The following is a 26,026-nucleotide window of genomic DNA, read 5'->3' as shown; positions in this document are numbered from 1 at the left end:
ATAGAAGGAGGATGAAATAAGAAAAGCAGCTGTTCTTCACTCCCTGCTGTATTTAAGTGACACAGATCAGATGGATTAGCAGGCAACCTGGTGGGTGAGTCCAATGGCAAGTTCACTGATTAAAAGTCCAGAACTGAGAAGTTTGGTACAACAAATGCATCTTACTGACAATTTTTTTTAATAGGTCTAGGTTTTGAAAATTTTAACAGGTGGTCACCAGAGGAAAAGGGCATAATTAAATCTACTAAAATGCATTTTTAATCAAAATGTTTAGGCAAGTGAGGGACATGACTATACTTCTTTTTACTGATATTTTCTCAGATATTTGAAAACAACTGGTATATCTTTTCTGAGCCTGCTCTTCTAGATGATAAATATTTGCCATCACCCCAGCCATTCCTCAAATGCCATGATGTAACAAACCTTCACAGCTACCTCCATTCTTTCACCAAAAGTGATATAGGATGTGTGACCCTACCCAAATCTCATATTGAAATGTAATCTCCGATGTTAGGGGAGGAGCCTGGTGGGAGATAATTGGATAATGGGGCCTGATTTCTCATGAGTGGTTTAGCACCATCCCCCTTGGAACTGTCCTCATGATAGTGAGTTCTCATGAGGTCATTTTAAAGTATATAGCACCTTCCCACTCTCTCTTGCTCCTGATTATGCAATGTGGCATGCCTGCTTCCCCTTAACCTTCTGTCATGATTGGAAGCTTCCTGAGGCCTCCCCAGAGGCAGATGCTGTTGTGCTTTCTGTACAGCCTGTAGAATCTAGAACCACTTAATCGTCTTTTCTTTTCTTTTTTCTTTCTTTTCTTTTCTTTCTTTTCTCTTGTTTTTCTCTTTCTTTCCCTCCCTCCCTCCCTGCCTCCCTCCCTCCCTCCCTCCCTCCCTCCCTTCCTCCTTCCTTCCTTCCTTCCTTCCTTCCTTCCTTCCTTCCTTCCTTCCTTCCTTCCTTCTCTGTACTTTTAGCAGAGACGAGGTTTCACCATGTTGGCCAGGCTGGTCTTCAACTCCTGACCTCATGATCTGCCCACCTCGGCATCCCAAAGTGCTGGGATTACAGGCTTGAGCCACCGCGTCCGGCCTTAATCATCTTTTCTTTAGAAATTATCCAAACTTTAGGATGTTAGCAATGCAAGGATGGACTAATGCAAAAAGTAATTGCTTTTCTATATCCCTCTGTAGTCTGGCACCTGAGGTTTATATTTTCCAGATTTAGCCTACTAAGCAGAAGATGGATCAGGCCTATCACCTTTCTTATTTTAGATAAGCATTTTGCAAACTTTGGGGTGAACATAAGAAGTCCTGATAAAAATGTAAATATCTAAACCCAAGTCCAAAATTAATTCATTTAATCTAGGTAGGGAACCTTGACTGTGCATTGTCAGCATCCTTTGTGATTTGTACTCAGGTGAGCCGTAGACTACTCTTTGAGAAACCATTCTATTCATATTGTATAAGGCCCCATTCGCTTTTTCCTCATTCTATCGCAATACCAACAACTAATGAACTTTCTGTCCACTAAGCCCCCTAATATTATATATTAGTTCCTACAAAGTATTAGATGGTCAAGTTTTGGAGAACAAATCTCCAATAGAGAGTATATCACTATTAATTGCATCATAACAGATGTATCACTCTAACCTTTGAAAATCTTTTCAGATCTTGATTTCCTCTTGCATATATGTACCGAATGAGCTTGCTGCCATACATACATCTTATAAGTGATCTCTCTAAATCTTCATTAATAAGAATTGCTCTTTCTTAATAAGGTACCTCCTATCTGAAGGGTCTACTGTGGTATTCTCACAAAGAGGGCATTTTTCTTCTTCTCTTCTTCATCTGTGCCTAATAATTTTGCTGTGTTTTCTTGCACATTATCCATGAGTAGTATTTAGTGATTTCTTTTTAATATTATTTCCACTAGTTTTCTCTGATAAGTTAGCAAACAGAAAAAAACTTAGAAAAGTCTCATTGTTCCTCACTTTCAAAAATATATGTGGACGATGATCAGGCAAGGTGGCTCATGCCTATAATTTTAGCACATTGAGAAGTCAAGTCAGGAGAATTGTTGGAGGCCCAGGAGTTCAAGACCAGCTTGGGCAACACTGCAAAACCCTGTCTCTTCAAAAAAAAGTGCAATAACTAACTGGGTGTGGTGGTGCATGCTGGTAGTCCCAGCCACTCAGAAGACTGAGGCATGAGAATTGCTTGAGTCTGGGAGGTGGAGGCTCCAGTGAGCCATAATTGCACCACTGCACCCCAGCTGGTTAAGAGAGCAAGACTGACTCTCTCTCTGTCTCTCTCTCTCTCTGTGTATATATATACACACTCTCTCTGTTTGTATATATACATATATGGATGTATATATACACAGAGAGAGTGAGACAGTCAAGACCACAAAGAAAATAATTGTTAATCCCAAAAAGTAGAAGATGCCTGAGACATAGTTTTTGATCACACAGAAATAAAACCTATATGTCTTAAAAAATAGCTTATGTTCAAAATGAAGAAGAAAAAGTAATGATTTTAGAGCACATAGAACTGATGACAATGAGAGTTCTATAGAGGACATCTGAGAAAATCTTGCACAGATGGTGCTCTTCCTCACTGAGACTACAATTGGAGCAGGCACACTGCCCACAAGCTCTCAAACACTTCCTCAGCTCCCACACTTTTCAGTTACCCCTGCCGCCCCAGATGAGTTCCCTTTGGTAAGTACTTAAGACTGAACTGCAACTGAGGCAGGTACCAATGGAACTGATAATTGCCCAGCATGCTCTACAATACACAGATTAAATATGTAAGTGATTTTAAAATGTCATCCAAAATAAGACTACATATTAACAATTCCATTAAGACATACCTTTCTCAGCTCAACTCTTTTTTATTCTACAGAAGCATCAACTAGAAGAAAACTGCCATCTCTAGTGTACACAACAACAGCAAAAATGTTTTAATCTCCATGACAACAGTGTCCGGACCCACATACAAATACTTTTAGAATCTATTTAAATGAGCCAATTCATAGTTTTTAAAAAGTAAATAAAAAGGACACTAATTTATTCAGCATTTCTGGCTTCTGCCCATCTTTTTTTTTTTTTTGCTTTTCCTTTTGAGCTCAACTGGAAGAAACAGTAGCTCTCCCACTGAAGACTAGAGAAATTTCAATGAACAGTAACTTAACTACGATAGAACACTTTTTTTAATGATCTGGTGATGTACTGTTATTTTAAAAGCTCTTGAGTAAAAAAACCTCGATTTATAAAGATTTTTTTTTTCAAATTTCTCCTAAAAGAATAAAAAGTAAAAGGGGAAACATAATAGATGGGATGATTGAAAAAACACAAAAGTTATGGCTATGAAAAAAGCTTAATGTCCAAAACAGAGCTTGAATAAGTAGAGCTGTGCAAGTAGAAGTCAAGAGAAGGTCATACTATTTGTGCTTCCATTGTTCAGTTTGCTTTTACTCATATATCCTGGAATTGTTTTCTGAGCTTGTTTTAATGAGATTGCTTTATGCTGCTCTTTTGTGGTGGAGCATTTTGAACACAGCTAAATTTAGATAGTGTTCTCTAAAGATCCTCTTTTCAAGCTAAGATTAATGGAGGCCAATGTTGTCCCACTACATCTTCTACCTCTGAACTTCTCAGTGATGGAGGTCTATGATGGGGGTCACAGACCTCTAACTGCACGGTGCATTTGAAAAACCACCATCGGTAGATAACAACTCGCTGGGCGCAGAGAATGAAATTACTTTGGGCCACACGAGAATATATTTAATGGTGTATTTTGTTAATGAAAATCATCATCATATTTCTCACTTACATATTTACCATCTCCATTATTTTTATTTTTTGGTTCTAAGCACATCTATCTTTTTCCAGAATGTCATTTACTTTTTTGTTTCTGAACCTTGAAAATTATATTTTAAAAATATTTTTAACTGAATGTAACAGAAGCAAAGAAGTAGTGAAATACAAAGTTAAATGTCACAGTCAAGGTAATCAAACTAAGTGAGGGTTCACAGAATACTCACTAAAATCATAATTAGTTTATTGAATTAATTGAATCGATTGATTTGTTCATTCAGCAAACATCCTCCCTATCCCAGATCCATTTTTCAAAAGCCTTCAGGTTGACCCTTCTAACACAAACTTTGATTATGTATTTTCTTTTCCAAGAGCCACAATGAACCTCCCCCACCTCATTCTACTTACTTCTATTTCCCTAGCACCTAACATTATATGGCTGGTAACCAATAGACAGTGTTTATTGAATGTTTGAAATAAAGTCATTTACTGTAAATGCTCCTCCTAACTGTGAAGGGTTTCCATTGACTTGCTCCACTCCAGCAAGCCTTTTTATTTTTTCAAGTACTGACCAAAGAATACGCTCTACTTAGACAAGTTCTTAAAAGCCCCATGCTTATTCCATATCATTGCTCTTAACTTCTTCCTTTATGGAATATATGGCTCTGTACACCTACAAATGCTATACATCTCTTCTCATTCATATTTAAACTAATATTCTGCTTATCAAAACTTTCTTATTTAAAAAAAATTTTTTTTTGAGACAGGCTCTTGCTCTGTCACCCAGCCTGGAGCACAGTGGCATGATCTCAGCATGCTGCAGCCTGGAACTCCTGGGCTCATGCAATTCTCCCACTTCAGCCTTTGGAGTAGGTGGGACTACAGGTGTGTACCGCCACACTCAGCTAATTTTGTTTCTTTTTTTGTGGACACAAGGTATTGTGCTGCCCAGGCTGGTCTTGAACTTCTGAGGTCAAGCAATCCTCTCACCCTGGCCTCCGGAAGTGCTGGGATCACAGGTGTGAGCTACCATGTCCAGCCTTATCAAACCTTTCATTTCATGACTTTCAGGTCATATTTCAGGATATGGAACTCTTTGTTTCAGTAATTGGAGGTAAACAAAATATTTACCACAAAAATATGATATAATCCTTATTCATTCATGAATGCATTACCCATTTATTCTCTCACTAATATTTATTCCTTCCAACAAATATTTATTAGGTGTCAGAAAGGTACCAGACAATGTGGAAGCACTAAAGAGGGAAAGATGATAAGAAAAACAGAAATAGATTTTGCCCTCTTAAGCTTATAATAAAGAAGGAAGGGACACGAATCAACCCATTCAATGGGTCAATAATTATAATTGCAATTATATTGAAACAATAGTACCCCTAATAAAGGGATGTGATCTAGTTGTTGAGTGGGGTGTGGTGGTCTAGGGAGACAGTCTGATGAGATTCCCCTAAGGAAGGAATATTTGAATTGCAGTTTGAAAATTCAGTAGGGTATGTGGAGGTGAAGGAAATAGGAAGACTCAGCGATAAGGGTTTTTTAAGGCAGTAAAAGGAACAGAACACGTTCAGAAAACCAAAAAAAAAAAAAAAAATTCATTATGAATAAAACATAACTTGAAAAATTGAGGCAAAATCATGATGAGCAAGAATGGCAGAACATTTTTGGTCTTTTTTTGTAAAGGAACCATGGTAGGCCACTGTAAACTTTTGGATCATGTTTGGACCCAAACTTTTGGATAATCTGCCTAGGATTCTTGTTTCTTAGAGGAGGTAATGCGTAAGCTAATTATTTTATAAGAAGTATAAATCAGCCAATAAGATAATAAAGAGATGCCTATTTCAGTCTCCACTCAAGCTCCTTGAGCATTTGTTTTTTACTGACTCTCCTGTTCCCCTCTGCCATTGAAAATGACACTACATTTTGGACTCTGCTTACCTACTTGTAACCACCCACAGGTCTTCCATCTTAGGGTGAAATTCCTGGATATTAAAATATTTTCTATCTCCTTTAAAAAAATCTATGCAATGAATCTTTTATTTATTATATTTAACTTTTGTACTATGTGTCAGATACTTTGTTAAGCAGAAAGAAAGTACATAAATTGGTTGCTGTTGCATTCCTTATGGAACTCCAAGTCAAGCGAAGGTAAATATGCTATAAATTCATGCTTTCATTCAACATGTATTTACCAAATGGCTACTATGTATCAAGCATTGGGATGAAAAAAAAGAAATTCTTGGTCTTGTGGTGCTTTCCTCCAGGATAAACTGTAATATATTATGACAAGGTTTATCATGGACACAAGAACAAAACATTGTTAATATCGGAAGGATGGAAGAGTGTCCATTTTCATGAAAAGGCAACAATTTTATTGGGTCTTAAAGGACGAAAAGGAGTTTGCCAAGCAAAATTGTGGAGGAAAGCCCTTCTAGACTGGGTGACAAACATATGAACCTGAGTTGGAATTGAAGAAAAATGAAAAGTTGCAGAACCTTTAATTTTTTTGAAAATTTACTCTGGTCTTAGAGTAAGCTGGATAACTGCTCAAAATAAGAGAAAGCTAGCAGCAAAAAGATGAGTTAGAAGTCAGTAGTGAAAGTCTAAGTGGAAAGTATTGAAGTTTTGTCTCTGAAGTGGTAACAACAGTACAGAAGGAGGGAAATGAGTGAAGTCATTCCGTGGTTTTTGGATCAAGCAGCAGGGATCATTAACTAAGATTAAGACTATCAACATGGAGTAGGTTTGGGAGTCAAGATGATAGATTTCTATCCCTTCTGCTGGCTTCCATTCTTTTGGTCACTCTTAAATGTTGGTACTCCCAGGATCTTCCCTTCATTTCTGTTGTACACAAGAAATTACAAACTGATGTCTACAATCAAAACCAAGCAAAAATTAACAAAACATAAGTAAGTAAGAGAAAGAATACTTCTCAGAAGGACATCCTGTGAGAAGTATGAGTTCGACATTCCCAACATCAAATGCTTTGACCCTTGCCTCATGGGATCTAGGCATTGAATTCATAGTCAACAGGGGAGACAGATGTGGTAAAGTGTTCAGGTCCTTATGCTAGATTAAAAAAAAATCTTATGTTTGCCTAGCAGCTTCTCTATATACTAACTGATGGCTGAAACTAACTCCTGTAACCACTCCACCTAAAACATGGGACAATAAAAACTTTTTTATAAGGTTGTGGTGAGATCATATAAAATAATTCATACAAACAATGTCTAGCACTCTAAGAATCTCATAAAACATCAGTTATACATAAAAAGAATAAATACTGCATACTATGAACAATTTTAACTAGTTTCTACTGACTATTTCATTTCATCTTCACAATCAGTCAGGGAGGTAGATACTCTTATTATTATTAATATCATTATCTTCCTCATTGTTACAGATAAGGGGACTGAGGCACTGAGAGTTTAAATGGCTTACCTAAAGCTAAATATCTTGTAAGTGGTGAAGTTGTAATTAGAATACAGGCAGCCTGGCTAAAAAGTCAGAAATATTAATCCCAGCACAGATATATGGAAAGTAAACAATATACTCCCAAATGACCATTGGGTCAAAGAAGAAATCCAAAGAGAAATCAAAAGTGTCTTGAGACAAATGAAAATAACAATAACAATACAACATACCAAAACTTCTGGGATGCAGCAAAAGATGTTCTAAGAGGGACGTTTACATTGATAAATGCCTATAATTTAAAAAATCTCAAATGAACAACTTAACTTTATACCTCAAGAAAATAGGAAAAAAAACTAAGGCAAAGATAGAAAAGGGAAGGGAATAATAAACATTAGAGCATAAATAAATGAAATAGTTACTAGAAAGATAATAGAAAAGATCAATATAACTAAGAGTTATTTTTTTAAAGATAAACAAAATTGACAAACCTTCAGCCAAATCAAGAAAAAAGGAATGAGGATTCAACTAAATAAAATTATAAATTAACGAGGAGATATTGCAACAGAAATAAAAAAGGATCATAGAGACTGCTATGAACAATTATATGCCAAAAAATACAATAACTTACAACAAATTGATAAAGGCTAGACACATAGAATCTACCAAGACTGAGTGATGAAGAAATAGAAAATCTGAACAAATTTGGGTAATGAGTACCCAATAATAATAAGGATCATAGAGACTGCTATGAACAATTATATGCCAAAAAATACAATAACTTACAACAAATTGATAAAGGCTAGACACATAGAATCTACCAAGACTGAGTGATGAAGAAATAGAAAATCTGAACAAATTTGGGTAATGAGTACCCAATAATGAGTAAGGAGAATAAATCAGAAATAAAAAAAAAATCTCCCAATAAAGAAAAATCTAAGAGCAGACACTTGGAGGGAACACTTCCAATCTCATTACATGAGGTCACTGTTATATAATGCTAACCCAGATAAGGACAACACAAATAAAGAAAATTACAGGCCAATATCTCTGAAGAACATAGATATAAAAATCCTCAAAAAAATGCTAGCAAATCAAATTCAACAGCATATCAAAAGGAACATTCACCATGATTAAGAGGTCTTTATCCTTGGAATAAATAGATAATTCAACATACATGAGTCAATAAATGTGATATAGAATTCTCACTTATGCTTGGTTTCACTTTCCATGGTTTCAGTTACCTGTACTCAATCATGGTCTGAAAATATTAAATGGAAAATTTCAGAAAAACAATTCATAAGTTTTGAATTGTGCATTTTAAGTAGCAGGATGAAATCTTACACTGTCCTGTTTCCTCCCACCCAGGAGATGAACCATTCCTTTTTCCAGGGTATCCAAACTGTATCACAACCGACCTGTTGGACATTGACATCATATGCACTTGGCATCCAACCATCAACATTCTCATAGCTCAATAATCAAGGGTCACTCAAAGCAAATGGTCTTCCTTCTGATGTATAATCATAAAGTCAATAGTAACCTAATTTTATGTAGATTAATGCCTACATAAATGTCTGTGTCGTTCACCATACTTCATCACATCATGGTGACCTTTTATCACACACATCATCACAAGAAGAAAGATGAGTCTAATACAATAGGATATTTTGAGAGGAAGTGAGAGAGACAACATTCACATAACTCTTATTATAGTATATTGTTATAATTGCTCTATTGTTGTTAATCTCTTGCTGTGCCTAACATAAATTAAACTTTTTCATAGGTATATACATAGAATAAAAAGCATACTATAAGTAGGTTTCAGTACAATCTGCAGTTTCAGACATCCTCTGGGGGTCCCGGAATGTATTCCTCATGCATAAACAGGGACTACTGTATATCATCTTCACAGAATAATGGATAAAAATCATATTATCATCTCAGATGCAGAAAAAGCATTTCTCAAAATTCAACATCCTGTCATGATAAAAGCTCCCAACAAATTAGGTATAGAAAGAATGTATCTAAACATAATAAAGGACATGTATGACAAGTCTACAGCTGATATCATACTGAATAGTGAAAAGTTGAAAGCTTTTCTGACATTAGGAATAAGATAAGGGTGTTGTATTAGTCTGTTTTCACACTGCTATAAAGAACTGCAAGAAAGTGTGTGATTTATAAAGGAAAAAGGTTTAACTGAATCACAGTTCAGCATGGCTGGGGAGACCTCAGGAAGCTTACAACTGGCAGAAGGCCAAGGGGAAGCAAGGCACCTTCTTCACAAGGTAGCAAGAAGAAGTGCCAAGCGAAGGGGGAAGAGCCCCTTACAAAACTATCAGAGTTCACGAGAACTCACTATCACAAGAACAGCATCAGGGAAACTGCCCTCCATGATTCAATTACCTTCACCTGGTTTCCTTTGATATGTGGGGATTATGGGGATGATGCAGGTTACAATTGAAGATGAGATTTGGGTGGGGACATAAAGCCTAACCTTATCAGGTGCCCACTTTTACCACTCCCAATCAACATAGTACTATAAGTCCTAGCCAGAGCAATTAAGCAAGAAAAAGAAATAACATTCATCTGAATTGGAAAGGAAGAAGGTTAATTGTCTCTGTTTGCAGATGACATGATCTTATACATAGGAAATCCTAAACTCCATCTAAAGTGATATTAGAAACTAACAAAGAAATTCAATAAAGTTGCAGGATATGAAATCAACATATGAAAATCAGTTGTGCATCTATACTAACAACAAATTATCCAAAAAAGAATTAAGTACCCACAGGATTATAAATCATGCTACTATAAAGACACACGTACACGTATGTTTACTGCGGCACTATTCACAATAGCAAAGACTTGGAACCAACCCAAATGTCCATCAATAATAGACTGGAAAAAAATCAATAAAAAAAATGTGGCACATATACACCATGGAATACTATGCAGCCATAAAAAAGATGAGTTCATGTCCTTTGCAGGGACATGGATGAAGCTGGAAACCATTATTCTCGGTAAAATATCACAAGGACAGAAAACCAAACAATGTATGTTCTCACTCATAAGTGGGAGTTGAACAATGAGAACACATAGACACAGGGAGGGGAACATCACACACTGGGGTCTGTTGGGGGGTGCATGGCTGGGGTAGGGATAGCGTTAGGAGAAATACCTAATGTAAATGATGAGTTGATGGGTGCAGCAAACCAACATGGCACATGTATACCTATGTAACAAACCTGCACGTTGTGCACATGTACCCTAGAACTCAAAGTATAATAATAAGAAGAAACCAAAGCAACAGCATCAAAAATAATGAAATACTTACTTACAAATAAATTTAACCAAGGAGGTGAAAGATCTGTACACTGAAAACTATAAGACATTGAAGAAAGAAATGGAAGAAGACACAAATAAATGGAAAGATTTTCTGTGTTCATTAATTGGAAGAACTAATATTGTTAAAATGTCTGCACTACCCATAATGATCTACAGAGTCAATGCAGTCACTCAAAATTTCAATGGCATTTTTTTAGAAAATGTAGAAAAAATGGCCGGGTGTAGTGGCTTATGCCTGTAAGCCCAGCACTTTGGAGGCTGAGGTGAGTGGATCACTTGAGGTCAAGAGTTCGAGACCAACCTGGCCAACATAGTGAAACCCCATCTCTACTAAGAAATACAAAAAACAAAACAAAACAAAGCAAAAAAAAGCTGGACATGGTGGTGTGCACCTGTAATCTCAGCTACTTAGGAGGCTGAGGCAGGAGAATCACTTGAACCCAGGAGGCAGAGGTTGCAGTGAGGTGAGATTGCACCATTGCACTGCAACTTGAGTGAAAAGAGGGAAATTCCACCTCAAAAAAAAAAAAAAAAAAAAAAAAGAAAAAAAAAAAAAGAAAGAAAGAAAAAAAAAGAAAAGAAAATGTGGAAAAAAACAGTTCTAAAAATAGAATAAGAATTTTAATAATTAAAATTCAAATGAAATCACAAATGACCCAAAATATCCAACGCAATCTTAAGAAAGAAGGACAAAGCCAGAAGCATAATGGGTCATGATTTCAAACTATATACAAAGCCATGGTAATCAAAACAGTGTAGTAGTGCTATAAAAACAGACATATAGACCAAAGAAATGGAATAACCCAAAGTAAAACCACAAATATATGGCCAACTAATCTTTGACTAGGCCATGAAAACTACACAATGGGGAACAAATAGTCTTTTCAATAGACTGTATTGGGGAAACTAGATATCCACATGCAAAAGAATGATTTTGGATGTTTATCTTATTCCATATACAAAAATAACTGAAAATGGGTTCAAGACTGAAATGTATGATCTGAAACCATAAAGCTTCTAAAATAAATACAAAGAAAAAGCTCCTTGCCATAGGTCTTGGTGATGATTTTTGGGGTATGACACCCAAAGCACAGGCAACAAAAGCAAAAACAAAGAAGTGTAACTGCATCTAACTAAAAACTTCTGCAGCAAAGGATACAATCAACAAAATAAATAAGCAAGTTGTGGTATGTGATAATATATTGGCAAACTATATCTATGATCAGGAGTTAATATTCAAAATATATACAGAATTCATACAACTCAATAGCAAGAAAACACAAAATAAACCTATTTTAAAATGGACATAGAACCTAAACATACCTAAAAAATAGACATGTTTCCAAAAAGAGACATACAAATGGCCAACAGGTATATTAAAAAGTGTTCAACATCATTAATCACCAGGGAAATACAAATCAAAACCACAGTGAGATATCACCTCATACCTATTAGGATGGCTACTACATAAAAGATAAAAGATAACACATGTTGGAGAGGAAACCAAGAAAAAGAAACCCTTCTATACTTTTGGTGGGAATGTAAATAGGCATAGCCACTATGGAAAACACCATAGAGCATAGAGATTCTTCAAAAAATAAAAATAGTACTACAATATGACCCAGCAATCCCATTTCTAGCTATATATTTTAAAAGGTGATATCAGTATCTCAAGGAGATATCTGCATCCACATGTTCATAGCAGCATCATTCACAGCAGTCAAGATAAATAAATGGCCTAAGTATCCATCAGTGAATGAATGGATAAAGTAAATATGGTATACACACATACACAGACACACAGACACACACACACACACAGAGAGAGAGGGAGGGAGGGAGACAGGGAGATAGAGGAATATTATTCAGCCATAAAAGAGAAGGAAATCCTGCTATTTGCAATGACATGGATGAGCCTGGAGGGCGTTGTGCTAGGTGAAATAAGCCTCACACAGAAAAACGAATACAGTATGATCTAACTTACATGTGGAACCTAAAAAGTTGAACTCATAGAAGCAGAGAGTAGAATGGTGGAATGAATGGCGGTTGCCAGGAATTGGGGTAAATGAGAGGTTTGGGTCAAAGGGTACACACTTTCAGTTATAAGATGAATAAGTTCTAGGGAACTAGTGTACAGAATAGTGACTATAGTTAACAATATTTTATTGTTTACTTGAAATTTTCCAAACATAGATCTTAAATGTCCTCCATGCATAAACAAACACGCACACACAGAGTGATAAGTATGTGAGGTGATACACATATTAATTAATTTGGTTGTGGTAATCATTTCACAATCGATATGTATATTAAATCATCATGCATATCTAGAATATATACAATTTTTACTTGACAATTATACCTCTATAAATCTAGAAAAAATAGAAATCTTGACTCCAGGACTAGATATGTTCTTGCCTGATCCTAGAAGTGGTCACCTGGAGCTCCCCCTCTCATGTCTGGCCTCCCTAAGAACCGTTTTCCTATACCATTCATGTTCCATATCAATTTCTCCTTTTTTTAGGGTGTACAGTGAAATTTAGAACTTAATCACTTGCTCTGTTACGCTTCTCTGTAATATATATAAGTCTTGTCTGGAGTATAAACCCTTCAGGCAGGAATTCTATCCCATATCTGGTATTCTGTTTAGTAACAGTTTAAGGTCTGAGTATCAGTAAGTTTTCAGTAAATACTTGTTGAGTGACGGATTCTGAGGCTCTAAGGCATCACTAGTGGAAGAAACTACTGGAGATATTTGCATAAGGAAGAAACTACTGGAGATATTTGCATAAGGCCCGGTCACTCTTACTGAAGATTTCTCATTAGCAAAAGTGCAGTCAATGACCCAGAGTTCCACTTGTGAGAATATTGCTGCAGGCCTCACAACAGAAGAGGCATAACCCTTGCAATGTGTGATGAAGAATGACTAAGTCTTGTTCTCTTGACTGTTGGTGTGAAGACTACATTTACAGTAAAAATAGGGGCATATTTTAAGTACTATTTTGTATAATAAAAAGTTGTGAGAGTTTTTTTTTTCCTTTTATTATTCAAAGTTAGGATAATGACAAAGAATATTTAAGGACTTTGATACTTACACAGAAAAGAAGGTTTGGTGCATTTAAAGCAGTTGGAGAAAAATATAATGAACAATTATTACATTTAAAACAAAATAATATAGATAAATTAAAAGAATAAGAACAGATTTTACACTAACAGTCCCAGTGGAAAGTAAGAGTTTAAAAGTAACAATTCTGTAACGTAATTTTTATTTGTTTAAATTGTTTTAAAACTGAAGTCACAAAGAAATGCTTGAAAGCCAAATAAAATTAGTCAGAGAAAAGAATAAAAGTGGATCTCAGAAAAAATAATTTTTAAGAAGATTATTTGAAAGACTATGACTAGATATGTTCTTGCCTGATCCCACAAGCTGTGACCCAGAGTTCACCCTTTGATATGTACTATTATCCTGTACCATTCATGTCCTGTAACGATTTCTCCTTTTCTCCGTTCATTTCTCAGATACTTATGTTTTTTAACTTAATAACTCTTTTATTGGCAACATTTGCCTTGTTGTGACTTCTGAAGAAAAAAGTGGTAGTTGTAAAATACAATATAACCTTAATTTCATTCATTCATTCATTCATTCATTCAGATATTCAATATTAAGATATTTACTAGGCATTATGCAAAAGAATTTTCAACAACGCGGAAGTGAAAGAAGACCATTTACTGCCTGAAAAGTGCTAGAAATGGCCACTGCCAAGTGTGATGAGAACTACAATAAAGACTTAAAGTCCTTTGGGAATTCATTTATTTACTTATTTTTAAAACAATTTCACAGAACTTCTATTTACCTGTATCCTTTATGATAAATTTCTTTTGTTTGAAGAATTTATGAATACCTTGTAAGCTACAGAGACAGGTTAGTTATATTTAAGACAAAAATGGTCCAATTGCTAAAATCTGGCTTACTTATAAGTAATTGCCATTCTTTGTTCCTTTGGGAGGAAGGTATTTCTTGTCCTCCCCCCCCACCCCCCCGTTTTTTTGCAGAGATCCAGAAAAGGCCTCATAGAGATACTGGCATTTGAACTGGTACTTAAGAATAGGTAGCACTTAAACGGACAGGACTAGCAGAGAGCATCCTAGAATCACCGGAACAGAAAAGCGAACGCGTTAGAAAGTATGTGTGTGCATGTAGAGAAACCGTGGGAGTTTTAAAAGGAAGTTGAGATGCACTCTGTGATGTGAAAGTCAGTGAAGATAACAGGGAAATATTGAAAGATTTTCATAAGGAATTTATGTAATTAGACTTCTATTTCAGGAAGATTAATATGATAGTGATGTAGAATAATCGGAGAGAGAAGAGACTGTGAGTAGAGAAATCAGTAAAGGGATCATATCAGTCAGGACAGGCTAGGATGCTGTATAACTGCAGACTCCGAAGTCTCTGTGGATTAAACTAACAAAGATAGCAAGGACATGTATTTCTTGCTGCTGCTCCGTGTACATTTTGGGCCCATGTGTGAAGGGTGGGGGGAACTGAGCTACACTACACTCAGGCATCCATCTGGAAGATCATCTGTCTCTATAGCATGGTGAATTATGCACTGGCTTGTAAAACTCGTACTCAGTCTAAGAGTAACGCATGTCAGTTCTATTCACATTTCATTGACTGTGTCTATGCCTAATTTCAGGGGTGAGCAAATGTAATCCTACTATATGCCCAAAAGGAGAATAACTGGAATATCTGTGAATATTTCAATCCCCTCAAGAGGCGGTTGCAATAGTCAATGAGGGTGTAAGCAGTAGAAATGAAAAGAAATAGGAAAACAAAAGAAATAGTTTAGAAATAGAGGCCGCAGCAACCACCACACCCGGCACTTCCCTTGCGGCAGTCGGGCCTAGCAAATGCAGTGCCGCCGTGCATGCCAGAGTGGCTGTAGCTGCCGGGCGCGGCGCCGCCCTGTTCCGGCTGTGGGTTGCTGACTGCGCCTCCGCTTGCGGCCGGCCCTGCAGGACTGCAGGCGCCGCAGCGCCCCGTGCTCTGCAACGCTGCGGCGGGCAGCTTGGGATAACGTAGCCGTTCGCAGAGATCGCCTCCGAGGATGAGGGAGTGGTGGGTCCAGGTGGGTCCGGGTGGGGCTTGCTGCTTACCCGCACATCCCGCCCCCTCAGCTCTCACCTGATCTTCAATCATGGAAGTCTTCAGACAAGTTTTTCACTTACAAGGGACTGCGTATCTTCTACCAAGACTCTGTGGGTGTGGATGGAAGTCAGGAGATAGTTGTGGTTTTACACGTTTTCCAACATCCAGCTACGATTTGTACAATATTTGGGAAGGTCTGACCTTGAGGTTTCATCGAGTGATTGCCCTTGATTTCTTTAGGCGTTGGCTTCAGTGACAAACCGAGACCACATCACTAGTCCATATTTGAGCAGGTCAGCATCGTGGAAGCACTTTTGCGGCATCTGGGGCTCCAGAACCTCAGGATCAAGTCTCATGACTATGGAGATAATTGTTGCTCAGGAGCTTCTCTACAGGTACAGGCAGAATCGATCTGGTCGGCATACCATATAGAGTCTGTCTGTCAAATGGAGGTATCTTCCCTGAGACTCGCCGTCCTCTCCTTCTCCAACAGCTACTCAAAGATAGAGGTGTGCTATCACCCATCCTCACACAACTGATGAACTTCTTTGTATTCTCTCGAGGTCTCACCGCAGTCTTTGGGCTGTATACTTGGCCCTCTGAGAGTGAGCTGTGGGACACGTGGGCAGGGATCCGCAACAATGACGGGAACTTAGCCATTGATGGTCTCTTACAGTACATCAATCAGAGGAAGAAGTTCAGAAGGCGCTGGGTGGGAGCTCTTGCCTCTGTAACTATCCCTATTCATTTTATCTATGGGCCATTGGATCCTGTAAATCTCTATGCAGAGTTTTTGGAGCTGTACGGGAAAACGCTGCCGTGGTCCGCAGTGTCGATTCTGGATGACCACCACATAAGCCACTATCCACAGCTAGAGGATGCCATTGGCTCCCTGAATGCATATATGGGCTTCATCACCTCCTTCTGAACTGGAATGAGTAGCTTCCCTGTATTACCTCCTCTACTCCCTTATCTGTTGTGTATTCCACTTAGGAAGAATGCCCAAAAGAGGTCCTGGCCATCAAACACTATTCTCTCACAAAGTCCACTTTACTCAAATTGGTGAACAGTGTATAGGAAGAAGCCAGCAGGAGCTCTAAGGTTGACATAATCCACCTCCCATTACTTTGACAACTGATCGAATGTATGGACCTGGCTTTGTTTTTGTGTTATTAGGAATTTCTGATGAGCATTACTATTCACTGATTCAGAAAGACGTTCTTTTGTGTGGAAGACTTTTCTTTAACTCTTTGGACTTCTCTGAAATACTTAGAAATGCTCATTTCTGGCCCAGCCCCAGTAGGAATTCTATAGTAAGAATAAGGAGAAGTGGACCTCCTTCCCTCTCCTTGAATGGCTTTATGGGCACACTCTTTTGAACAGTTCTTTAAGCAACACAGAGCTGAGTCCTCTTTGTCATACCTTTGGATTTAGTTTCATCAGCTGTTTTTAGTTATAAACATTTTGTTAAAATAGATATTAGTTTAAATAATATAGTATTCTAAGCATGATTTAAGATTATGATTTACCTACACATTATATATATATTATAAAGATACTAAACCAGCATACCCTTACTCTGCCAGAGTAGTGAACCTAATTAAACATGTTTGATTTCTGAATAAATTAAACTAAATCCAAACTATTTCCTAAAATCACAGAACATTAAGGGCCAATAGCATCCGTGTCAGAGATTTACTGTTACTAGATGGGGAGACCAATTCTAACAGCAAATAACAGTCTGAGACTCCTCATACCTCTGTGCTTAGAAACATATCTCTCTTGAGCTGCTCTAGAGGGGAAGGGATTCTTGTGCAGTCCAAGTCACTGTGCTGAATGTACATTGATTCCTTTATGACAACTGCTTAACTCCCCATTGCCTGTCCCAGAGAGGCTTTCCAATGTAGCTCAGTATTTCCTGTACTTTACAGACAGGAAAGTTCCAGAAACTTTAAGAACAAATTCTGAAAGACCTATGAGCAAATGATGCTGAATACTTTTTTTTTAAGCCACATTTCATTGTCTTAGTCAAAGCATGATTATTAAGTGATTATTTAAAATTCTTTTTTTTAAATTAGCAACTTCAAGTACAACAATTTTGAAACTGGAATAAGTGTTTATTTCCTATTAATACAAATTGTGACAAAAAAAAGAAATAGAATCAAGACCTTGCTCATTGATATAATGGGAAGAAAGATAGGGATCTAGTAGGAATCTAATGGTTTATACCTGCAAGACTGATGGGACCCTCAGCAGAAATTTGGAAACAGGAGGAAAATAACTTGATGGAGGTGGGTGAGGACTGTGGAAAGAATGGGACACTTCAGAGGGAGAATGTTTAGCTGTTAAGTTTAAGCCATGTAAAGTTGTAAGTTCTGGAAGGAATGTGCAAGTAAGGATATCCAAAGGAGATAGAAAGTTAGAGATGGAGTTCACTCACAGAAGTGGTCAAATATGGAAATAAGGATTTTGAAGTCACTAACATAGAAGTAATATTTAAATCTATAGGCCTAGATGAGACTGCAAATTTCATACCATTAGATTGACCTTCCCATATTCTTGAGTCAATAGAAAGAATGTTGATCTAATTTTACTGGCTTCACATTTCTGGGAAAAAAAATAAACTACTACTAATAAATATAATTCAGGTAAGAATTTGAAAAGTTCTTCAGGAAGAAGGAACACTACTCTTTAAGGATGAAATTGGTGATAGTTGTGAATTTTGAATCTTTCAGGAGTCTTATGTTAACATATCCTACAGTTTTTATATCTCATTCCTGGAAGTTCACCATGTAAAAATATAAGTGAAAACTTGACTTACAGTGGAACAATTAAGAAGCACATACTTAAAGATGATCTTCTGAAAGGCATTATAAGAGTTTTGCAATTTTTAAAGAGAGGTTTCTATTCTCTTTGCCTTAACATGCTCAGACGTGAATTTTTAGTAAAGAATTAATGAATGAAATCCTTTATGAAGGTTTTCAAGTGCAGTTTTTGAACAAAGTTTCCAGCTTGCAGATATATTGCTTTTTTACTATCTATACAGGTAAATTTGAACTAATTCATTATACCAGTGGTTCCCAGCCTTTTTGGCACCAGAGTCCAGTTTGGTGGAAGACAGATTTTTCCAGAGACCAGGGTTGGGGGTGGTTTTGGGATGATTCAAGTGCATTACATTTATTGTGCACTTCGTGTCTATTATCATTATATTGCAATACATAATGAAATAATTATACAACTCACCATAACACGGAATCAGGGTGAGCCCTGAGCTTGTTTTCCTGCACCTAGATGGTCCCATCTAGGGATAATGAGAAACAGTGACAGATCATCAGACATTAGATCCTTATAAGAAGCATGCAACCTAGATCCCTTACTGATGCAGTTCACAATAGGGTTTGCACTCCTATGAGAATCTAATGCCACTGCTGATCTGACAGAGGGTGGAGCTCAGGTGGTAATGCCAGTGATGGGGAGTGGCTGTAAACACAGATGAAGCTTCACTCACTCACCCACCACTCACTTCCTACTGTGCAGCCCAGTTCCTAACAGGCCACTGACTGGTGGAATGCACGGGTCCCCAATCCCCAGTACCAGTCTGTGGCCCAGGGGTTGGGGACTCCTGAATTACACAATAAACATACATTCAATTATTCTAATGTAGTCAAATATATAAGGCGAAACATTATGATGAGTAGTTTTCAAATTGCTATTATTATTTACTAGTGGACCTTGAAGTCCGTTTAATAGGTCAAAACCGGTATTTTAAAAAGAATATAAAATAGAAATATTGGAGTCCTCTGAATGTAAAATGTCTAAGTATTTCTTTAAGACATCTCGTGTCATTTTTATTATGTGTGAATGTGTTAGAAAGAGAGATATTATCCAATTTAAGTGCATTTCTTATCAAGAAAAGAGGTTGAAGGCCACTGTTCTAGAGGAATAAGAAGAGAGGAGGGAGAGTGGTGTGTTGACCAGGAAATGCTTTAGCCATTTTATCAGTTAAAGACAAATATCAGCTATGGATACCATTTCACACTTCATTTTAGTAGCCATCTATCATTCTCAGTTCTTTAGAATCCACCAGATCTTTATGTCCTGCAGCTCTCAGCTTCGCTATTTTGTGCTTGCTCGATGGTTTATACCCAAAACCGTACCTTAGAGGACGAACATATTCAAACTGGATGTCGACCTTAATAAGATTCAGTATATACCTTAATAAGATTCCTGAATTTATCTCAGAAGGAGGATTACCAATATGAAAAAGGAGCATAAATATTCAAAATATGGTCTATGGTGTCTTCCATTAACCAAGACATAATATTAGTATTAAATAATAGTTAGCTATGGAATATTTAACTGTTATTCTGGATTTTTTTTTTTTTTTTTTTTTTGAGACGGAGTCTGGCTCTGTCTCCCAGGCTGGAGTGCAGTGGCGCAATCTCGGCTCACTGCAAGCTCCACCTCCCGGGTTCACGCCATTCTCCTGCCTCAGCCTCCCGAGTAGCTGGGACTACAGGTGCCCACCACCTCACCCGGCTAATTTTTTTTTGTATTTTTAGTAGAGACGAGGTTTCACCGTGTTAGCCAGGATGGTCTCGATCTCCTGACCTCATGATCCGCCCGTCTCAGCCTCCCAAAGTGCTAGGATTACAGGCGTGAGCCACCGCACCCGGCTATTCTGGATTTTTATATGTTGACAAAAGAAACAGAAGATTTGAGCTGTCACCAGTTTGAGAGCCTACTAACGCATTAGAGTTTTAAAAATTTTCTTTCCAACTCTTCATCTTGGGTTCACTTTAAATATTGAGAACAAATCACATTATTATTAAAGAATTATACATATCTGAGTTACCTCTGGGGATTATAAATTTGGGATATGATACGTTCTGATCCTTGAAGCGGTAAAATGACCATATCTAAAGAACAGAGGCCTAAACGAGAGGAGTTGGTATTCATACTCTAACCTCTGTTGCCACCATGACCAAAGAGCTTTTTAAAATAAGTTAAGAACAGACTCAAAACTAAGAAAACTGAGAGTTGTGGAAAGATGCAATTTCACCTTTGAAGGCCAACACTCTACCTCCCCATGTAGGTGACAAAAAGGAAAAAGAAAAAAAAAAGGCACACAATTTTCAAATAGAACAGAAAATTTTAGGCAAAGAAATACTGAAATGTTAGAAGTACTATGTGGAAATCCTAGATCTGGTGAAATATTCTGTCAGGATGGCTCATTGGTGAAGGACCAATGGAGAGTCCCAGTCCAACGGAGATAGAATCACAAAGAATGTGGTAGAGAAGAGAATAAAATGGCCTATTCAGTTTAGGCCCAGGAAGTTTCCCTGCTCCATTTCTCATAGCAAGACTGAGATACTGTTGAACATGCAGAACAAGATATGCATTAAGATGACATTTATGTGATAAACAAAATGAATCAAAGAATAAACCATATAATGCTATGTGAGAATTTGTGTCTATGTAAATGCATAACTAAAGAATAAAGGCATTGGTTTTCTCTGGATAGAGCACTGGGAGTGAGGATGTTGTTTTTGAATGATTTTAAAGTATGGTAAAATACACATAACATAAAATTCATCATTGTAACCATTTTTAAGTGTACAGTTCAGTAGTATTAGTACCTTCACGTTGTTGTGCAACCATCAACACTATTCACATCCAGAATGCTTTTCATCTTGCAAAACTGAAATTTGGTACTCATTAAATAAGAACTCCCCATTCCTCTCTCCCTGCAGCCCCTGGTAATCGCCATTATACTTTCTGTCTCTATGAATCGGACGACTCTAGGTAAGTAGAATCATAACAGTATTTGTCTTTTTGTAACTGGTATATTTCACTTAGCACAATGTCCTCAATGTCCATTCATATGGTAGCATGTGTCAGAATTTCCTCTCCTTTACAGATGGAATAATATTCCATCGTATACATGTACAACATTTTATTTAACTATTCATCTGTCAACAGCCAGGTTGTTCCCACCTTTTGGCCATTGTAAATAATGCTATTATGACAGAGATGTACAAATATCTTTTCAGGACCCTGCTTTTAATTATTTGGGGCATATTCCCAGAAGTGGAATTGTTGGATCCTATTGCAATTCTATTTGTAATGTTTTGAGGACCCTCCATACTGTTTTCCATGGTTGTCACACCATTTTATATTCCCATCAACAATGCATAAGGCTTCTAATTCCTTCACATCCTCACCAATTTCTACCTTTCATTTTTAAAATTATGGCAGCCATCCTAATGGGTATAAAGTTTCGTTTGAATTTTTTACAACCAAAATATATTCACATACTATTTTTTAAACACTCAAAATATCTCAACAATATGGTGTGAAACCTAAGCATGTATATTCTGTAAAAGGCTTGTTGATGTTATTTCTGGTTAAATAATTCTCTTCTCCAAAAGAATATGTAATTGGGTAAAAATAATTGCAACATGATTGATGAGAAGGGATGGCTGGCCTACAGTGGAGTCAAATAGAGCATCCACATGCTGGGAAATAATCCATCTGCATGAGCTGGACCTGCAAAGCCAGCAGGGATGATGGGCTCTTACTAATATCTAAGAGGGGGAGTATAAATTTTTCATATGAGGGATTAAGAAGGATGTTTAAAAAAGCTGTAGTTTATTATATAGGGGAATTTTTTTCCTGGGATATATTTTCTTGAATTATTAACTGATAATTTAATTGATACTCAAAATAATCAAAATGGCAGGATATTTCCTTTACTGTAAAAACTTAACAGGAAAACTTCTCCTCCTCCTTCTTCTTCTCTTCCTCTTTCTCCTTTATGAGCAGTTCAATGGTATTAGAATTGAACACTAATAAATGTTTAAATAGGAATGATTTTGGGTGAAGAAGAGTTTCATGTTGTCAGTAGTTAGTAGTGCTGGTAAAAACAAATATAACACCACGTTAATGGAAAGACTTGTGTAACAGTTATGTATACATACACACATAAATACATATATATGTGTGTGTGTATATATATGTATATGAAAAGAAGTGTGTAAAAACTAACTGGGATAAAAAATCAAATTAAGGGAGTATCTAGAATCTTTGAGAGCATAGTATGATTTTAATAGATTTTGGAGCATATTTTCTTCTGCCATTATATATAAGCAGAGATAGTAGCTCTCAAAAAGTATTCTTGTGTTCCCTACACTTCTCAGTCCATTGCAGTTAAGAGGGGCATCTAACTATTCTCAGATTGTAAAAATGTGGAGCGGAGTCATGACTATGACTTCCTAGCTGAAGCACTGAAGACCTAGGTGCCAGCTCCCCACTACTCTCTTCCTCTGCCATAGCAACCATAGAAACCATTTCCTGAGTTGGAAACATCACAAGAAGAGGACAACTGGGACCCTGAGTCACCAGATGGACCTGTATTTGACATTGCATCATTGAGAAATAAACCTCTGTAATGCCAAGCTTTTGAGATTTGGGGGTTTATTCATTCCTGCAGTAAGGCTTAGCATTGATCAGACTACTACAGCAGATTAGTGATTGAGTAATTGTGTTCTTATAGGAATTAGCAGTGATATTGAGAACAGTGGGAAAAAATTAGTATTCCTCTGATCGTTCCACTATCTATATCTTCATCCTTTCTGTATTAAATATATTGAATATATTTTCCCCTTTTAAAATAGTTATACCTGTTTCCTAGTATAGCTATATTTGTTTCCTAATTTCGCTATCTTAGTTTTCTAGTACTGCCATAATAAATTACCACAAACTAGGTAGCTTAAAACAATAGACATTCATTTCACAGTTCAGGAGGCTATAAGTCTGAAACCAAAATGTCAGCCTAGTTGGTTCCTTCTAGACACAGTAAGAAAAAATGTCCATGCTTCTTTCGTTGGCATTGCTTGGTTTGTGGATGCACCACTCACATCTCTACCTCCATCTTTACACAGCTTTCTCCCTGTGTTTCTGTATCTCCTCCCCTCTTCTATGAGGATATCAGCCATATTGGATCAGGGTCCACCCTAAACCAGTATGACATCACCTTAACTTAATTACATTTGCAAAGACCCTATTTGCAAATAAGGTCACATTCATAGGTAACTGAGGTTAAGACTTCAACATTTCTTTTTGGAGGATGCAATTCGACCTACAAAAATAGCTTAGAAATGATATGCCACTTCAGCTTCCCACTTTTATCTTCTGGAAGTAAATTTTATGAAACGGATTTAAACAATCCTTACTTTTAGTCATCGTTTTAGAAATTGTTTTGTTTTTCTTTAACATAACTTACCAACTTTTAAAAAAGGAGAGATAATCTTAGTCAAATACTTACTCAAATTCAAACATAATTACTATCTATACTTATACTGAAAATTCTGTTACTATATAAGATGTTCTGGTAAGTTTGTACACTGCAGGCAAGACATGCGTTTCCGGCTTTTTAAGTGCCACTGCTAAGATAAGTGCAAGCAACAGTGCAAAGACAGGGTCAATGATCAGAAATGGAATGTAGTTGTCCATCCAAATTGTCAGTTCAAAGCCTCTCAGTTCTTTTCTATTTGTTCCTTTCTTGATATTCAATCATCGGCCCTTTTCTGGTCTCTCTTTCTCTTCTTCTCTCTTGTTATAGTGCTTCATACTTTCAACATCCCTTTCTCAGCATAAAAAGTCAAGACCAGATGTCAAAGTCCAAAAACAACCTTAAAGTTATATTTTGTCTCATTAATTTGTTCAACATGTGCACACACATACACTCATATATGTGTGCATATATATGCCTATATATATATGTAATATCTATATAACAAACACTTATAAGGCCCCAGAGAAACAATGGTACAAGGTAAAAGGAAGCACATAAACTAGGATATAAACATGGTTAACTGGGAAAAGGGTTTGGTTAGGGGAAGAATAGAGCCAATATGGGTACAGAAAATAGAAAAATTCAAACTAGTCTAGAGGTCAGAAAGTGCTTCTTGGAGAAACTATAAAAATGGAGCATGAGGGCTGGGCATGGTGGCTCACACCTGTAATCCCAGCACTTTGGGAGCCCAAGGCAGGCGAATTGCGACGTCAGGCGATCAAGACCAACATAGCCAACATGGTGAAATCCTGTCTGTACTAAAAATACAAAAATTAGCTGGGCGTGGTAGCACACGCCTGTAGTCCCAGCTACTCTGGAGGCTGAGGCAGGAGAATCACTTGAACCCGGGAGGTGGAGGTTGCAGTGAGCTGAGATCGCAGCACTGTACTCCAGCCTGGGGACAGAGCAAGACTCCGTCAAAAAAAAAAGAAAAAAGGAAAAAGGAGCATGAAAATTGGCATGCATTAGTCAGGTTAACAGACAGATGTTTTAGGCAGTAGCAGCATTATGGGCACAGTCTCTGAACTGAAAGAGACAGTGATATATCCCATAAATCCAAAGGAATTCAGAATGGATACAGCTCATTTTTATGATTTAAAAAGTGGTGAGAGATGAGGCTGGAGAGAGTTGCAGAGGCCAGAGCATGAAGTACCTTATAAATAAGGTGGTCATGTAATTCATCATCCAAACCAGTCCACTTCTGAGAATAAAGGGAGCACTACTATTAATTAGGCTGGGTCAGCAGTTGTAAACCAGGGCTGTCAGAGACTAACTGGGATGTACGGCTACATGACTTATAAATCACATTAGCAGAGCTTGGATTTTATGCTAAGGTCAATCAGATGTCACGACAGCATTTTAGAGAGAGGAATTGCTCAATACTATTGTGTTTTATAAAGCTTAATCTAGCTGAAGTACAACAAACAAATGGGGGAGGGCTAAACTGGAAGCAAGAATATCCATTAGAAGGCCACAGTGATGATTTCTAGTTGTGTGATGATGGTGGCCTGAATCACTGTGATGGTTGTAAGCCTGTAAGGAAATTGAAGTAATAATAAGTTAAACCATATAAAATTACTCCTACTCACCATTTGAACCTACAAAAAGGGCAGTTTTATAAGGCTCAACTAATAGATTTTAAGGAACTAGGATTGATTTGTGGCCAATATTAACCGTTATATAATTGTTACATGACGATGATGACAATGATGATAATGATGATGATGATGACTAGTGAGAATAGTGGTATTATCACGATTGACTGACATAAGTTATACATTAAAGTTTAAAACATAGAACACTTAAAATTGCCACCTCTTGATATTGAGAGAACAGTTGATTGTATATGGCTCATACATAAATAGGCACAAAGAGGGAAAAACCCCAGAACCACAATCCCAATGAGTGCCTCAAGATTCTCAAA

The 26,026-nt window shown here is 37.1% G+C and overlaps 1 protein-coding gene and 1 pseudogene across 2 annotated transcripts in view; one reads left to right on the top strand and one right to left on the bottom strand.

Annotated features, from left to right (window-relative positions):
- LAMA2 (laminin subunit alpha 2) overlaps nucleotides 1-26,026 on the bottom strand; it is a 621,494-nt gene that overhangs the window by 565,238 nt on the left and 30,230 nt on the right. The gene's annotated exons all lie outside the window — the stretch shown is intronic.
- LOC103240393 (mesoderm-specific transcript homolog protein pseudogene) lies at nucleotides 15,706-16,870 on the top strand (annotated as a pseudogene).

This window comes from Chlorocebus sabaeus, chromosome 13, assembly GCF_047675955.1.
Source record: "Chlorocebus sabaeus isolate Y175 chromosome 13, mChlSab1.0.hap1, whole genome shotgun sequence".
Taxonomy (NCBI): domain Eukaryota; kingdom Metazoa; phylum Chordata; class Mammalia; order Primates; family Cercopithecidae; genus Chlorocebus; species Chlorocebus sabaeus.
The sequence above is the reverse complement of the archived record's forward strand: the minus strand, read 5'-3'. Positions and strand labels throughout refer to the sequence as shown.